At 41.8% G+C, this 16,146-nt stretch overlaps 1 long non-coding RNA gene across 1 annotated transcript; it reads right to left on the bottom strand.

Annotated features, from left to right (window-relative positions):
- Positions 1–8,811: 8,811 nt before the first annotated feature.
- On the bottom strand, positions 8,812–10,218 carry LOC135483709 (uncharacterized). Its single transcript, XR_010446369.1, has 3 exons — positions 9,872–10,218; positions 9,506–9,571; positions 8,812–9,100 (listed from the first exon to the last, which is right to left on the bottom strand). It is a non-coding gene; the product is annotated as an uncharacterized LOC135483709 (long non-coding RNA).
- Between the last annotated feature and the right edge of the window lie 5,928 nt (positions 10,219–16,146).

The raw sequence follows: 16,146 nt of genomic DNA, 5'->3' as shown, positions 1-16,146 counted from the left end.
CTGAGTAACGACATTAACATCAGCGGCTTGAAGTTGAAATTCTTCCTGCAGATGAACACGACAGCGATCCATTATCAATAGCGAATTGTCCTCTACCTCCTCTCTTTCGATTCCATCAACAAAAGGACAGAAAACCTCAGTGAGCCAGAACTCCAAAGCTTCCTGCCTAATCCATCCAGTTGGCGTTCCAATCACCTGAAAATACAGGAAACCTGGTGAACGCCTAGTGTTTTATTTTACAACACAGTGAATGTGCTTCAAAAATTGAAAGACATCAACTTTTACTGTTTTAATACATGTCTAATACACCTAGGTATACCGGGGCATAAAAATGATGACTGAGGCAACGTGCAAGACAAACTTAGACGCCTGCCGTTTAGTTGAGTGTTTAACTATAAACAGAACACATGTTTTTTTCATAATTTGTGTTTTGAAATTAAACACATCTCGAGTAAAAAAACGTGTCATAAGTGTTTTGAAACTGTAACAGAAATAACACGTAAATGTGTTTTCTTTAAAAACATCCAGATTTACAGTGCAGCCAGAAAAACTGGTACATGTCTTCAGTTGTCTAACACTAAGATAAATTTACAATTGATAGTCATCGAACCAACATTTCATACTTTTATTTACAATTTTTATAGCAAAGCGGTGTTTGTCGGGATTGAAAAGAAATCAATTTTTTACCTACCCGTAAATTATCAGGACAATTCTGCCGCAGTCGCCGTACCAATGGGCCTTCCTGTGCAGCTTTGATGATGACAAAAGCTGGCGCTTTTTCTCCTTCTCTTGTACAGCAAAGTGCGACTGTACACCCCAGCTTATGGTTCCCTCTGCTGCTCTTGATGTTAATTTGTTTTTGGCCCTTTTCGTTATAGGTTCTGTTGTGCATGCTGTCCATCACCATGAAAGTCTCATCCATGTTCGAAATTGTTTTGTATGCCACATCCTCAATCATTCCATGGATCATTTGTCGGAACTCCGCCACCATTTCATCAGCATTTTCAGGCAGAGTCTGCGCATCCTTAGTCGCCTTTCTTCTTGAGATTTCCTTTCTGTAAAAAAAGGCAATGTTGTAGTTTCGATCTCGTACTACGTATACACTGTAAATCTGGATGTTTTTGAAGAAAACACATTTACATGTTGTTTCTGTTACAGTTTCTAAATACTTATGACACGTTTTATTTATTCAAGATGTGTTTAAACAGTAAAAATTGATGTCTTTCTATTTTTGAAGCACATACACTGTGTTAAAGTTGTAAAATCAAACGCTAGGCGTGCACCAGGTTTACAGTGTAGAAAGATTAGGAACAAACTTTATGAAACGTATTTTGGTAGGCGTGATTTTGAGCTTATAATAGAGAGTTGTTTTGATGATGTTCAATCTTATTGTATTGGATGTTTTCATGCGCAACATCTTAATTGATAGGATTATCACACGGAAAATAGCTCAAGTTACCTTTTTGTAAATCTCTCCATCCATCCCACAGATGCAGTAAAATTCGAACGTTCTGGTTTCTTGAGGATGATGTCCATCTTTTCCTCATCCGGTAACTCATCCCACCATTGTGCCCATATTACCTCAGCTCTATTTCTGATGTCTTCTGATGAAACCGGCAGCCCAACGCGTCGAACACTTTGAAACCATTCCAAGAGACGTTCCTCCATAACAGGCCAATACGCTGGAAAGGAATACAGCATTGTTAAAGAATACAGCATTGTTAAAATAACATCATAAGTAGTTCTAAGATAACCTTTACATTGCTCTTAACTCATTCACCCCAACGACGCTAACCCAGAATGTTTGATGACATTTTCCGATTGGTGGGATTTTTTTTAAATTGAAGAAATGTTCTTCATTAGCAACAAATGAACAAGTTTTCTTCATAAGTTTTTCTCTCAAAAAACAGAATTTTGAAACTTACCAGAAGATGTCGTCTGCTGAGGCTCTGTACTGGCCGAGTTAAATTTCAACGATGGTTTCATATCGTCCTAACAGCTTCATGCAACATGGGTGTATGCTAATGTATTTAAAAGGGTTAACGTACCAATTCCACTATCCTTCACTTTCCTTTCTTGGCCTTTCGTTTTACTTGATGCAAAGTTGTCCCGAATCCGCTCCTCATTGGTCAACCAGGATAGAAAAGTTGTCCACTTTAACATCTGATCGGCTGCAAATTTGCTCGCGGATCTGTCCTGCATTCGGAATGCATCAATGTACTTTAATTTCTGTTTTACAGAATAAGACGCTCGAAGTAAACCTGCCATTTTGTAATGATTGCACACATTAAGTCATAGGCGTAGGCCAAGATCAAAACATTCACAGAAGGTCTTGGACTCCCCATACGAGACTTAGAAACTAGATTCATATCACTTTTCCAATGCACTTGACCAACCCCGATAAATGAATAGGGGCATTGCAACTTTAATGTTGGGACACCCTGTATTTCAAACAACCTGAATATCGCCTTGTAAAACCAATCCGTGAGGCATGAAACCCGCCGACACGGCTATTGAACAGACTTTTGTCCGATCACATTTCAATTGCATTTGAACTGACCCCGATAAATGAATATTAAAATGTTGCCGGGGCTTATAATGTACCACGTGAGTAGCATTACCACAGTCACATGGTGAAAAAGGCGGTCCGCTGATCTACGAATATTTAATGCACTGTCGGTATAACTGAGTAGGTACAGTATAAAACAAGCAGTGATTCCGGTGTCTGTCGTGGATACACGCGAGGCAGGGGAAGAGGGAGCCGTGGGGGCGAGGGCTAGGTGCCGGCAAGCTCCTCACGGTCCCAGCGGTTCATAATCTCAGACGGACGAATAGTACGGAATCGGTCCGGAGCAGTGGCTCAAACCAGTCGGCTGTGACCGACGACGGATTTGCATTATCACGCTACGAACAGAAGAAGTCGATACGTGTAGAGAAAAAGACAACGCTTCATAACTGGTAGCGGGAAAGCAGAATCGAAAGTAAAAGGTGGTCCTGAACCAGATAGAGACCTCTTCATATACAGACTTAATAAGGATACAACAGATGTCGATATGAGGGAATTTGTAGAAGGGCTCAAATGTGAGATTCGGGAGCTGAAGTGTGTTTCACATGTAGACGCTATATTCAAATCGTTCAGGCTTACGGTAGCGAAGAGCGAGTTTAGTAAGCCATTCGATGAACAAATATGGCCCGAGGGCGTAAGAGTTAGAAAATACAATATGCCGATGAAGCAAAAGAAAAAAACCGATAATGAGTAAAAACAATACATGTATATTTTTGATTTGTATGCTTGTTATGAACCTGGTAGTGACAACATACAACTCTCAAGGCCTTGGGGCCGGCAGGATGAATTACATCCAAAAGTTACTACACGAGTCAGACTTTGTTTTGATACAGGAGCATTGGCAGTTCAGCGACGGGCTTCTTAGATTCGAGAGGGAACTAGATAAATGTTGTTGTTATGGGGTGAGCGGCATGAACGAAACGGAGTTACTCGTTGGGAGACCATACGGGGGCGCTGCTATACTTTGGAAAAATAGTATTAAGGTTAAGGTAATACCAGTAAAAATAGACTCAAAGCGAATATGTGCGGTCATCGCTGCAAATGCCAATCACATATGTCTGATAATGAATGCGTACATGCCTGGCGAAGATAAAGTTGATGAATACCTTGAAACATTACAGAGTATGAGCGCACTATGTGCTACAGAAAATTTTAACAGCATTATTCTCGGTGGAGACTTCAATGTGGACAGACTTCGTATATTCAGTAGAAATACCCAAATATTGGAAGGGTTCATAGGCAACGAGTTGCTTATCTCTACAAGTAGCGGGCCAAATATAGATTACACGTTTGAAAGCAAGGCAATCTTTGCCCGGTCCAAAATCGATCATTTTTTCGTGTCTGAGGGTATGGTCCCGAACGTTTTAACATGCAAGTACGTCACGAGGTTGATAACCTGTCAGATCATTCCCCAATGCTGCTGACAACGGATATAAGTATTGAATATGAGGCGGACAATGGAGCAGAAGTGAGAAATGAACCGGTTGTGAACTGGAATAGGGCATTAGCTGCCGATTTTCAAGCGTACAAGACATGTCTAGATAATAAGTTAGATGAAATAAACCTCCCTGTCGGGATGTCAAGTTGCCGGAACTTCATGTGCAAAGACCACAAAGCCGAAATCGACGATGTTCATGACTTTATTGTTAAAGCATGCGTCAACGCGGGTTTAGAATGTACACCTGTTCAAGGTCAACCTAAGGACACCCAAAACAGAGGCATTCCAGGGTGGTACGATCAAGTTAAAGACGTGCGTGGACGTGCCATATTCTGGCACTCCATGTGGAAGGATGCCGGGAGTCCGCGAAACGGAGCGGTTGCTGATATCAGGAGAACGACCCGAGCAAGATATCACTTAGCTATAAAAGAACTAAAACAACAGAATGTCGCGCAGAGACAAATGCATAATGCCAAGGCCCATTTACAACACGATGAAAAAGATTTCTGGAAAATGGTTAACAAAGTAAAGGGAGGCAAGAAACCGACTCCAAACAAAATAGACGACGCCAATGAGAACATTCAATTTCTGATAGGTTCGCAGACAAATACGAGCAACTTTATTCGTCGGTTGGGTACGATCAGGCAGAGATGAATGATTTGACTAATTCGATGGACAGAGACATCATCAATGGCTGTATGCAGAACAAGTGTGCTTGCAGAAATCACGTGATCACTCCCGCAGAAGTCCGTGGTGCGGTTAAGCTTTTAAACAAAGGAAAGCATGAAGGACATAAAATTCTTTTCTCGGATCATTTAATACATGGTACTGCAGACCTAGATGAACTCCTGGCTGCATTATTCACCGGTATGCTGACACACTCATATGTCCCGGAAGCTTTCAAAAACTCAGTTATTGTTCCTATTCCTAAAAACACTAGAAAGTCTTTGGAATGTTCCAAACAAGGATGTCATATTGGTCACGTGTTCATGGGGGCGTTTGGCTACGCCGATGACATTGTTATTCTTTCTCCAATGAAATGTGGGTTGATGGAAATGTTGAAGATATGCGATATTTTCTCAATGGAGTATCATGTCACATTTAACGCCACAAAGAATATTTTGCTTTTCTTCGGTATAAAAGAGCCGAACGAAGGGATTTTCATTATATGGAACGGCAGAATAATGGCCGAAGATCATACAAAACACCTATGTCACTTGGTTGGCGTTGACGTTAAGGATAACGTCATTAACGACGTCATCGCGGAAATGTACAAGCGAACAAACTGTTTGATATCATTATTCGATTTCTGTGATTTCGAAGTAAAGTACAGGCTGTTTAAATCTTATGTTATGTCATTGTACGGTAGCGCACTGTGGGACTATTCTCACCGATCTTTTATCAGATTCAACACCGCTTGGAGAAATTGCATTCGAAAGTTATTCAGGTTACCCTCCAGAACCCATCGTATATTGCTGCCGTCTATTTGTAGAGACGAACAGTCCGATGTCCAGGTTTTTAAGAGATTTGTGAGATTTTTAAAAAGCTGTATGGACAGTGAAAGCAAGAGAATATCAATAAGTGTTGAACTGACTCTTCTGGGAGGAAAGTGTGCGTCACGAAATCTGACGAAAGTATGTGACTTTTTCGGGTGTACTATTGATAATTTACCTGTAAAGAAAGTGACATTCGAGGAAAGGGAGCCTAACGGACCAGTAATCAGGGACTTATTGAGAATGCGCGATCACAGGGATTTTGCTATTCTACAAAGAGTAGAGGTAGAGCAGTTGATAAATGTATTATGCACAGAGTGACTCGTTTTTAACTGTAACTATACAATAATCATGTTATTGTTATAAAGCTTGTGACTTCACACATGCACATGTTCATGCACGCTATTAACTCATTGTTTATTGTACTTCGTACAAAATAAATAAATAAATAAAATGATAATAGAGTAAATCAACGTATTTACTTGGTTCTCCTGCGACTTCGTCGCCGGTCCAGATGCCTCCCTGAACCTATTGAAACGTCTTATCCACTTAGACCAGTCATCTTGCTTGAAGTTAAACTTCTCGGGTGGTTGCACTTGGTATGGCATTGCGGTTGCCATATTGACTTCGAGTGTGTACGTTCACCAGATTCTCCCTAAGAACCTCCGAATTCCGCCTAGAACTTCGTATGAACCTAATTCAGTGCGCGAGGTCAATGTCACTCAAAGAACGCTGCGACAAAACGTTCTGGTTACGATTTTTCGTCATGACCTAGTTTTGGCCCGGACTTTTGTCAGCCGTTTTTGATCGGAATCGAACCGAGTTTTAGATTCAGGCAAAGTTCAACCTACTCTATGAATGTTTTCTTCATCCTAATCCCTAATCTGACACCATGTCGAAGACTTGCGTGGTCCTAATTAATGTAATCGACGCAGATATAACGAAACGTGTTTATTACAAGTAGCTCAAATTACAACGCCCTCTTAGCTTAAAGCGAACTGGAACCGCCAAGCCAGTTCGTATGATCTCGTTTTCATTTCCCGCGTATCGGGTGATCAGAGCGAGGCATGAATGAAACATGGCGCCTAGCTGTCAATAATTCAGTGACGTCACTACTATGGAATTTACTACGAAAATTCATGAATGAAAGATCGCATGACTCACGTGATTCTCACATGATTCTCAATAATAACAAATTGAACTGCGCATGCTCGGGCACTGGGGGCGGAGCTACAAATCTGAACTCGACTTTCTCGGGCGGTGAAAGTCGAAAAATTGAATAAATCGCTCGGCGGTTCCAGTTCGCTTTAACCGTATGAACCAATACTATAACGTATGGTGTCTCACTAGACGCATACTACAGATATAGGGCATTATGATCTGACACAAAATATACCCCAAGGCTTATACATGTAGATGAATGTTGGACACAACGTCAAATGTCTAGAAATATGCGCCATATGATGCCCTCTCATAGGTCTTGCTCACCCTGTCTTCAATTATTGACGGCGGTTCTTTCGCCTCTCAGCAATGACAGCTAAAATTGCTGCAGAGGCACTCAAAACACAGCTTCTCTCCAGGGAATTATCCATTTTCCCTCCAAAATCCCTTTTCTTCACAACAAATGTCCATAATTCTAAAAACATGTTGTAAAAATGTTGCAATTTTGTTGCTATGTGTAAAAATGTTGCAAACATTTTACCAGTGTACATTGTACACCCTGCTCAACATTTTTGCAGCATTGCAACAAAGAATTGCTTTACATTTTGCAACATTTTTACAACATATTGGAAAAGTGCTGGAAAACACATTTTCCTCCCTTGAACAACAATCTGCTTATTGTCATTGAACCATCAATTGTGTTGAATGGCTCCATTCATAAGATCCCCTGAATGACTGCATTGCTAACCATGAGTGGTGTTCTCAAAGGTAACCAGCTGTCTGGAAAAAAACAATCGCCTGTAGGGAGCTGAAACTAATCTTCAAAATGAAGAATTTACCAGGAATGTTCTAATGAAAGCGAAAAAAACCTTCGTTGCATCATAGTTCACCCATACATTGTGAAAAAGAACGAAAATAAATCAAAGCAAAAAAGTTACTTTTTGGACATTTTTAAAATTGACCGTTACATAATGAAGAGACAGGATTAGCTTGGCCTAAATTCAACAGATACATGACCAACTTTTTTTTTTGTAACTGATAATTTTATTCACCAAAAACACAACTGTTACATGAAGTTCTACAGAATAAGAGGGCATGCAAGTACATAATATTGTTACAATATAAAACGATAGATGGCGACCTTGTTGTTCAAAACGGTTCAGGGTATAGTAAATTCCTTTTGCAGCTACAGATAACAAGGCAAAAGTGGGTCAGCGTGCAATTACTCGACGAAATGTACAGTGTATGTTATGCTATATTTTCCAGGGCATCTATAAGAAGGCCCCATTTCATCATGAACTTATCGTGTCTGAGATAGATCTTTTCTACTCTCGACGTGTTTTACGGAGCAACTCTGAAACAGTTTCATCTCTGAAAGACACCAACGCAACTTTGAAACCGCAACTCTGAAAGTAGATAACTTTGTTGTCGTCCGCGAGATGTCTCAGCCGGTGCATCAAGTAGTGATTAACTAATGAATGCCCAGTCCTCTGGTCTATGTATAGTGTATAGTGTATAGTATAGGCAAAGTTTGAGGAATCCAGAAGTATTAAGGTAGCAGGAAGGGTTGGGCGTTTGTGGTTTCTGAGTCTGAGGGGGTTGGTGTCTGTTGACTGTGCTTTAAGAGAGACTAGGCATGGTGCCAGTCTCTCTTAAAGCACAGTCAACAGGCATTTGGTTTCAGTATTTGGGTTTTGATTGCCATGACTGTACCCCTGTAAAAGTCAGAGGAGGAGAAGTTTGGAATGATGAAAGCATTGAAGAAGAAGAAATGTTATTATTGAGGAAAGCAAAATTTATTATGAGACGAGAAGGCAGTGTCCTGAATTGATTATTTTGAAAATGGCGGTCTGAACACATTAAAAGGTGGAACATGGCATTTTATCGACTTTGAAGTTAAAGGGAGACTATAGGCAGCAGCTAGGTAGGCAAGATAAAGTCATACAAATTTGCCAATAGGGGTCAGTCATATCTCTAGGCATGGCGCCAGTCTCTCTTAAAGCACAGTCAACAGGCATTTGGTCTTAGTATTTGGGTAAGTACAGAATCAAGGCAGCTCAGAGAGCAATGATTGAACGATGCTGTGGACAAGTCCAAGGATACTGCATCAGTCACGACCAACTTCTCATCAGAAAGCGTCACCACCAGCATATTCAATGTTCAGTTCCAACCTGTACCAGTCCAATGCACGCCTGTCATGGTCAGCAGTGGTCAGCTTAGCGCGATATGGAACATTCTTCCGAAACTGAAGCGAGGGAAGTCTGCTCATTAGCCTATCTCGCGCACTGCTCCTTCTTGTCAAACATCGTAGTGAAATCGTGGTACAGTGGGGCGTCCTCGAGGATTGCAGCTAGTCGGACAGACGTGAGGTGGAATGTGGGCGGCTGCACTTCTTCGTTGATGTGCGATGGCAGATAGCGCAGTTGTTGCGTTGCATGACAGCTGAAAGTGAATGTGATATCATAGAACTGAGGCGTTTGCAATGAGACTATAGGTGAAGTAGAAGCAAGGAGTGAAATGGGCCATCTTCCAGTGACTAATATACAGAGTAAGGGCACTGGGTGTTGTTAGATTCAGCATTGAATGCATTCCTCGTACAAGCGTGAATAGTGTGGACATACAGTGAGAGGTGAGAGACCCCTATTGACTACTTCTTGTAACTTTATCTTGGATATTATATTAGTATTGAACTTCTAGCCATGGAATATGAAGAAATTGAAGTTGTAGGCATGGAATATGAAAAATTATTCAACGGTGAAAGACATTATTCCATGAGGCTTTGCCGTGATCGCAAAGGACGCGACGTGATTGGTTCACATGCTAATGAGGTATGATAATGATAATTACCTCTATAATGCTACTTGGATAGCGACTGTGTCGTTGACTGCAACAGTGGTCTATGTCAATGTGTGCCTGTAATGTCAATGAAGTATGATGAGGTGATGACGATAGTGCAATTATTAAATATTGGCAAGAGATCATACTGCAACATAGGTCTTGTTTTTGACAGATGACTGTGCGACATTCCCATTGGGTCTTGTTAGAGTCAGCGCTGCATGTATTCCTTGTACAAGCTTGAATAGTTGTGACGGACTTTGAGGGGTGAGAGACCCCTATCGGCTACTTCGTCTAACTTTATCTTGCCTACCTAGCTACTAGCAATAGTGCCCCTTTATCAAGACTGAAACCCACTGTGCGGGGCTAAGAAATTACCTTTATAATCCTAGTTGGATAACCACTGTGTAGATGATTTGAAGAGTGCTCTGTGGATCTGTGCCTGTAATGTCAATGAAAGTATGATGAGGTGATGACGATAGTGGAATGAAGAAATATTGGAAAGAGATCTATTCCTAGAAGAACATATGTCCTGTTTTGACTAGGTGGCGCATTTTAGAATCAGCAGTGAGCACTGTGTGTAACATGGTGGAGGCACCAGAGATAATAACTGTGTCGAAAGTATTGTTATAGGGCCTTCCCTAGGCCCATGGGGTTAAATTTACAATCCACGATTGAAAAGACGTAGTTTGATCGCATTCAACTATAAATCCATTGAACAGTTGTGTTCCTTTAGTCAACCGATGACCTTTTGTTGGGCCATGATCGGGGATTGTAAACTGTAAATGTATTATGGACTGGGAGACGGGGGGAAACACAAGTGAAATAGACCAAAACAAGTGATTTTGGGGCTTTGGTTTAGACGCATGCCCCACATGCGCCATGCGGGATTATACGGTTCATGTGAACTTGTTGACATCTACATGATCTAGTGCTGTTATTGGTCATGGTACATGGTAGGCCTAATCATCATGGCTATATGTTTCAGGAAAAGCTCGGAGTAAAATGAACTGCCCATGAATAATGATGTTGTTCATGTTTACCATGTTTACTAGTACATAGCCATAGGGTATGCACTGGCCAGTGCACTTTCTGCACGTCGTCATGGTCATGTACGTGATACCTTGCATATTTTGTTTTTTGATTGCGCATGCTTTTTGGGCAAAAACAATTGTACCAACACTAATGAATAATGTCTTCTTATCCCTATGACTCCATACACAGTGAGGGCATTGTCCCATTCCCATCAAATGGTAACTTATTGTACCGTATTAGGGTGGAAGTTGGGGAGCAGATACCTACCGTTGCACGCCTGTCATAATCAGTAGTGATGAGCTAAGCGCGATATGGAACATTCTTCAGAAACTCAAGCGAGGGAAGTCTGCTCATTAGCATATCTCGTGCACTGCTCCTTCTTGTCAAACATCGTAGTGAAATCGTAATGGAAAACGTCTGGCTTTGCGCCAGACGTTGAGACTAACAAGTGAAGAACTAATAGGTAAAGAACTTCTACTTGCGCGAGACTGCTCTGATAAAATTATCATTGCAGAGACTACGGTGACGTACACATATATTTTTTACAATCAAAAATGCCCTCAAAAGACGACATGGAATGATTATTTTATTGATATTTCCTACTATATACCTTCCAATTATCACTTTATACAAATAGATCGGCGTTAGGTCGCATGCTTTTCTTTCCTGGTGACACTATAAAGCAAAATAGTTGCAACCCCGTAAATGCGCTATAAGTCCAATAATAAGTGACGGTGACCCGTTATAAATGTTTCGCCAGCTTCGCTTTTTTGCCACTACGCGGCGCGTTGGGCCCTTGCGTCTAGCGCTACTGTTCAAGGAGAATAGTTGTGATCATCGGTTTTTGATACGAATCGTTTCCTGTATGGCCGTTACAAGCCGTTGTCTGAATATGATGTGAACCTGTTCACCGTTCAATGCTGCTCCCTGTGACGCTGTACCCGCAAATGTTCAATGAAAAAATGCTGATAATGACTTACACGGCTTGTTCGCATCGTAAACATAGTGGTACCCGGGTTAACTGTCTTTGCGTTTGGCCTAATTTTACAACGATTACTCCCCATGTAACCACGATCTAGGATGGACAGGCTGTGTAATATGTAAAGAGCAATCTCTAGTGAACTCACACAACTGTTTGACATGGGGGAGCCCCCCAAACCCCCGTCCTTCTGACATATATAGCCAGTACATTGGGGGATGAGTCCCCCAAACCCCCTCCCCCGTTCTCTGAAAGTGACAGTTTTAGTCAGTACATTGGGGGGAAGGCCCCCCCCCCATTGGACTCTAAAAATAGAATTCCTTGGAGACGCTGAACAATAAGGCCCCATAAAGAAATAGTCCCCGCCCCGGTAGCTGTCTCATATCTGCTGACAGAAGCAGCTCTTTGTGGTGAGTTAATAATTGAATGCATGTCATGACACCCAGGAGCTTTTTCTCATTTCTGAAACAGTTGCATGGCTGGAATGAATTTCCAAATCAGTCCGTCAAATCTCTATGCAATGAAAATTGAAATGTCACAACTGTCTCCACCGACGTTGTCCTGTATGTCCTAGCAGACGATTTTTAAACAAATGATGTGATTGATATACTTGTAGATTGGAATGAATTATTTCTTCAATGATATGAAAGTTGAAAGCCCTCTGACATGTCTGAGTACAAAAATGCAGAGGCAAGACACATCATGCATGTCATGACACCCTGGAGCTTTTTCTCATTTCTGAAACAGTTGCATGGTTGGAATGAATTTCCAAATCAGTCCGTCAAATCTCTATCCAAATGGAACTTTAAGACCACTCTATATTTGTGCAGTAGTGTTAAAACTGACTTTTTGAAGTAAAGTACGTAAATCGAGAAGAAGAGGACGTTTACTTCGTCTGCAATGAAATGTCACAACTGTCTCCGCCGACGTTGTTGTCCTGTATGTTCTAGCAGACGATTTTTAGATACATGATGTCCCACACCCGCACTTCAGGACAGTGGCGGCGGTGTGAATAAATCTACTTGCGTGAATGGTCAATGGCTCATGACGTCATGAAATAATTGCGTCACGAGGAAGGAAACAATGGGAATCATGGTAACTGTGGTTGCGGTGCGTCGTGAAAGCAGGATCGGCCAGCTCGGCCCGTATGGAATGCGACAAACTGTACCGGAACCAGAATTGTCATGGGTCTGCACAAATTTTTTCAGATTCGATGGACATGATGGATATATGAATTTTGTTTACACTTTATATACATACGTAACCATTACACTCACTACGTTGTGTGAGTTATTATGAATAGGAAAAGTCACCTAGTTGCGTAAAATACTTTTTTGGCGAAATATTGCGCAAAGTCCAGTAAGCCCCGCAGCCGTGCGTACACAGGGAGAATATGATGAAAAATCTATATAAACTAGAACTATGAATTTGCTTGGCATCAAATTGAATGGTCCCCACTAATTAGGGTTGAGGGAGGTGTGAAGATGTACAATGGAAGTTGTGAGGTAGGGAGGCACCTGGGTAGAAGAGCAAAGAAGGTAGTTGCTTTGTGGGATTAAATCAAGTACTTCTGTATTTTGGAGTTGTCCATAGGACTAACATAGTAGCAGCATCTAGTTTTCCTCAGAATTGGCTAGTGGTGGTGGTTTTTATGGCAGGCACAGCTGCTTTGGTCCATTTAGGAATAATTGAGTTGTCATTTGAAAAGGTATGCCGTGTCATGAAAATTGAAGATACAGTCAACCTTGCCAAAGTTGAACTTGCATATGCCGAGATCGGATTAAGTTGAAGCAAATTTCATGCTTTTCTTTTGAATAATCATCACCTAAGTAGACTTTGTGTAAGTCGAAGAAAAATCTATGGTCCCAATAGGTTCGACTAAGGTGAGGTCTACTGTACTACGTTTTGTTTTGAGATGACAATTCAATTAAATCCTTTTTTATACTTTTGATAGAATATGAATAACTAAGATACAAGAGATTACTAGAAATTTGAAATTTGCTTGTCAGCAAATTTGATAGCCCCACGGGCCCACACAGTACACGTATGGAGAATTGAAGTCTATTCCGTTTCGCGGATGATCTATTTCCGGACAAACACGCTCGCGCTTTCTCAAAATCACACGCTCAATAACATTTAAACAACACCCTAACCTTTTCAGATGGGCAGGATGGATCATCGATAAGCATTTAAGGCTATTCCTTTATTTTATTCCTACATTCAACCGTCGTTCTTTGCTCAAAATACTCGACAGCTCGCCGCTTCTGGGGATCCCCCACTTCGGCAAAGAGATACCGCCGCCATGATGCATGAGGATATGACGTCACCATTACGGGGCGGAGCTTATGCTAATGTACGTGTGATTAACAGAATCGTGCCGGAGATTTGAAAGCAAAACAGAAAATCGGCGCATAAAAACGCTTCAAAAGCATCAAAATGAACCCAAATTTCGAAAAGTCTTTAGTGACGTTGAATGGTTGGGGTTATGTTTGGTGGTATACGGAAGAAAGATTTTTGGTTTATTTAGGTGTTTTAGAGAACACTCACAATAATGTTTGTGGGTGAACAGATAGAAGAATGTAGAACTTCCAGCAATATCAATATGGTCCCCAGACTGGGTCTGGGGCCCATAAATATAAAGAATTGGGAAGCCAATCTATAGAATTCTGTCAGCAAAACGTTTGGCCAAAGTAGCCTTCCACATGTCAAAGTGTTTGGCTGAGGATACGTCCAAAACAATGAACTCTCCCTCATCTAAGTAGTTGGTGTCGTTGCTGCTGCTCTTTAATAACCAGGTCGAAAGAAGCCGGTCTTTAAATCTCTTGCGACGATCTTCTTGGGTCATACTGTCACAGAATGCATCAACACTGTCAAAGTCCTCGACTGAAATGAGAAAATGTCCAGGCACTGTGCGAATTGAACGTCCGTTTCTTTCCTCAGATCTTACCCAGAGTCGTGTTTTATTGGAAATGCCCAAGAGGACCTCGCCCTCACCAGTGTTCATTTGTTCACCAATTTGAGCCTGATATTCACTCGTGCTTTCATACGCCATTTGCTCCAGAGAATCGTCTGTTTCCCCAAGCAAGGCCTGATCAATGTCCACAGTCATCTCAGTATCAATCTCTAGTGGCAGGGTGTCTGACAAATTCGTTGGGCCGGCATGTGGCTTGCCCAATGAAACCGTAGGTGTCATGGGGTCTTCTGTAGATGGTGCGGCTTCACTTTCTGGGGTCAGACTCGTGTAATGATGCTCAAACAGATGTCCGAGTAGCAGCCTTTGGGTTCCAGTTTCAGTACTGGGTCTGATTATTATCGGGGCATCAGAATTGCTAGAAACCACAAAACTTCCATACGCAGCATTTCTGATGCCGCGCGTAATGTTAAATGATCACCCCATGTTCCTTGGCGGCTCATTCTTCGGAGGTAGTCCTCCCAGGTGGCGTCTCCGTCTACAAACGAGAACAACCTGGTTTGATCATCCATGAGAGGGTTGCGGCGGAGATATATTCCACTACATTTAAGCGCAAACTCCTCGGGTTAAAGTCAGTGACACCAATGCGTTCAAGTTGATCGCATAATGCATTAAACATGCAATTACCATCCCCCTCGATTTCATTCCTCACTTGGTATCCCAGAGTGATTAAGTTTTCCTGAAAATGTTCTTGCAGTCGGGACATAGATTCAAATTCCAGTCGTGATTTTTCCTTGGCCTGCTGCAACTCCATGAAGTTAATTATTGCTTCAAAGGAATTGAACCGATCGGCGACATTCAAATACTCCTCTGAAAAAGGGATGTCATCTTTCGACTTTTTGTTTAGTGTGATTCGCTTGCGGCGGCTTTCTTCCTCGGCTCGTGTTAAAGATGTCACATCACTTACGGAGAACCATTCCTCACTCTCTACCCCATCCAACTTGTATGCAACTTTGTACCGATATATTGGTTTGTTTGTTTTGGTCACAGTTCCTTCAACCGCCAGTCGTGCCTTCACGGACTTTCCTCCCCTTTTTAGGCGTTTGTCCTTTCCCTGTACCCGGACATACACCTTCTCGCCTACCTCGTAGGAGCTAGGTGGATCTTTTCCAAGACGTTTCTTGACCATTTTGTCGGCAAATTTCGTCGAGGACGCCCGCGCCCTACCTCTCACAACATCTGCAGCCTCTTGAAATGAACGCATGTCTTCCTTGGCAAGGTTTACATCAAACTGTGAAGTTATCTGAAAAAAAGTTAATTTGAAATTAGTTTATTAGAAATTACTTAGTAGAACCAGTAGGCCTAAAATACCAATCGGTGGCAAGTGCTCGATGACCACTCTTTGGATACCATTCATATCAGCATAAAACATTGTGATTCATGTTCAATGGGGGGGGGGGGGACTAGACATTTGACTGTGATGCGATAGCAAGAACTATTATATCAATTTACATGCTGTGGACACTGAAAGCATTACCTCTGTTCCTTCGTCATCCGACCCCTCTTCACTAGATATCCCGGCATTGTCTTCTTCCGCTTCTGACGTACTGTCGACTTGCTCTGCCTTCTTCCCCGGCAACCATGGATGTCGTGCATAGTATACTTCAAATGAACAAAGTTTATCTAAAGGAAAAATGGTCAGAATTAAGGACATGTACCTGTCCGTCA

Source organism: Lineus longissimus, chromosome 2 (genome assembly GCF_910592395.1).
Source record: "Lineus longissimus chromosome 2, tnLinLong1.2, whole genome shotgun sequence".
Lineage (NCBI taxonomy): Eukaryota > Metazoa > Nemertea > Pilidiophora > Heteronemertea > Lineidae > Lineus > Lineus longissimus.
This window is presented reverse-complemented; position numbering and strand designations above follow the sequence as displayed.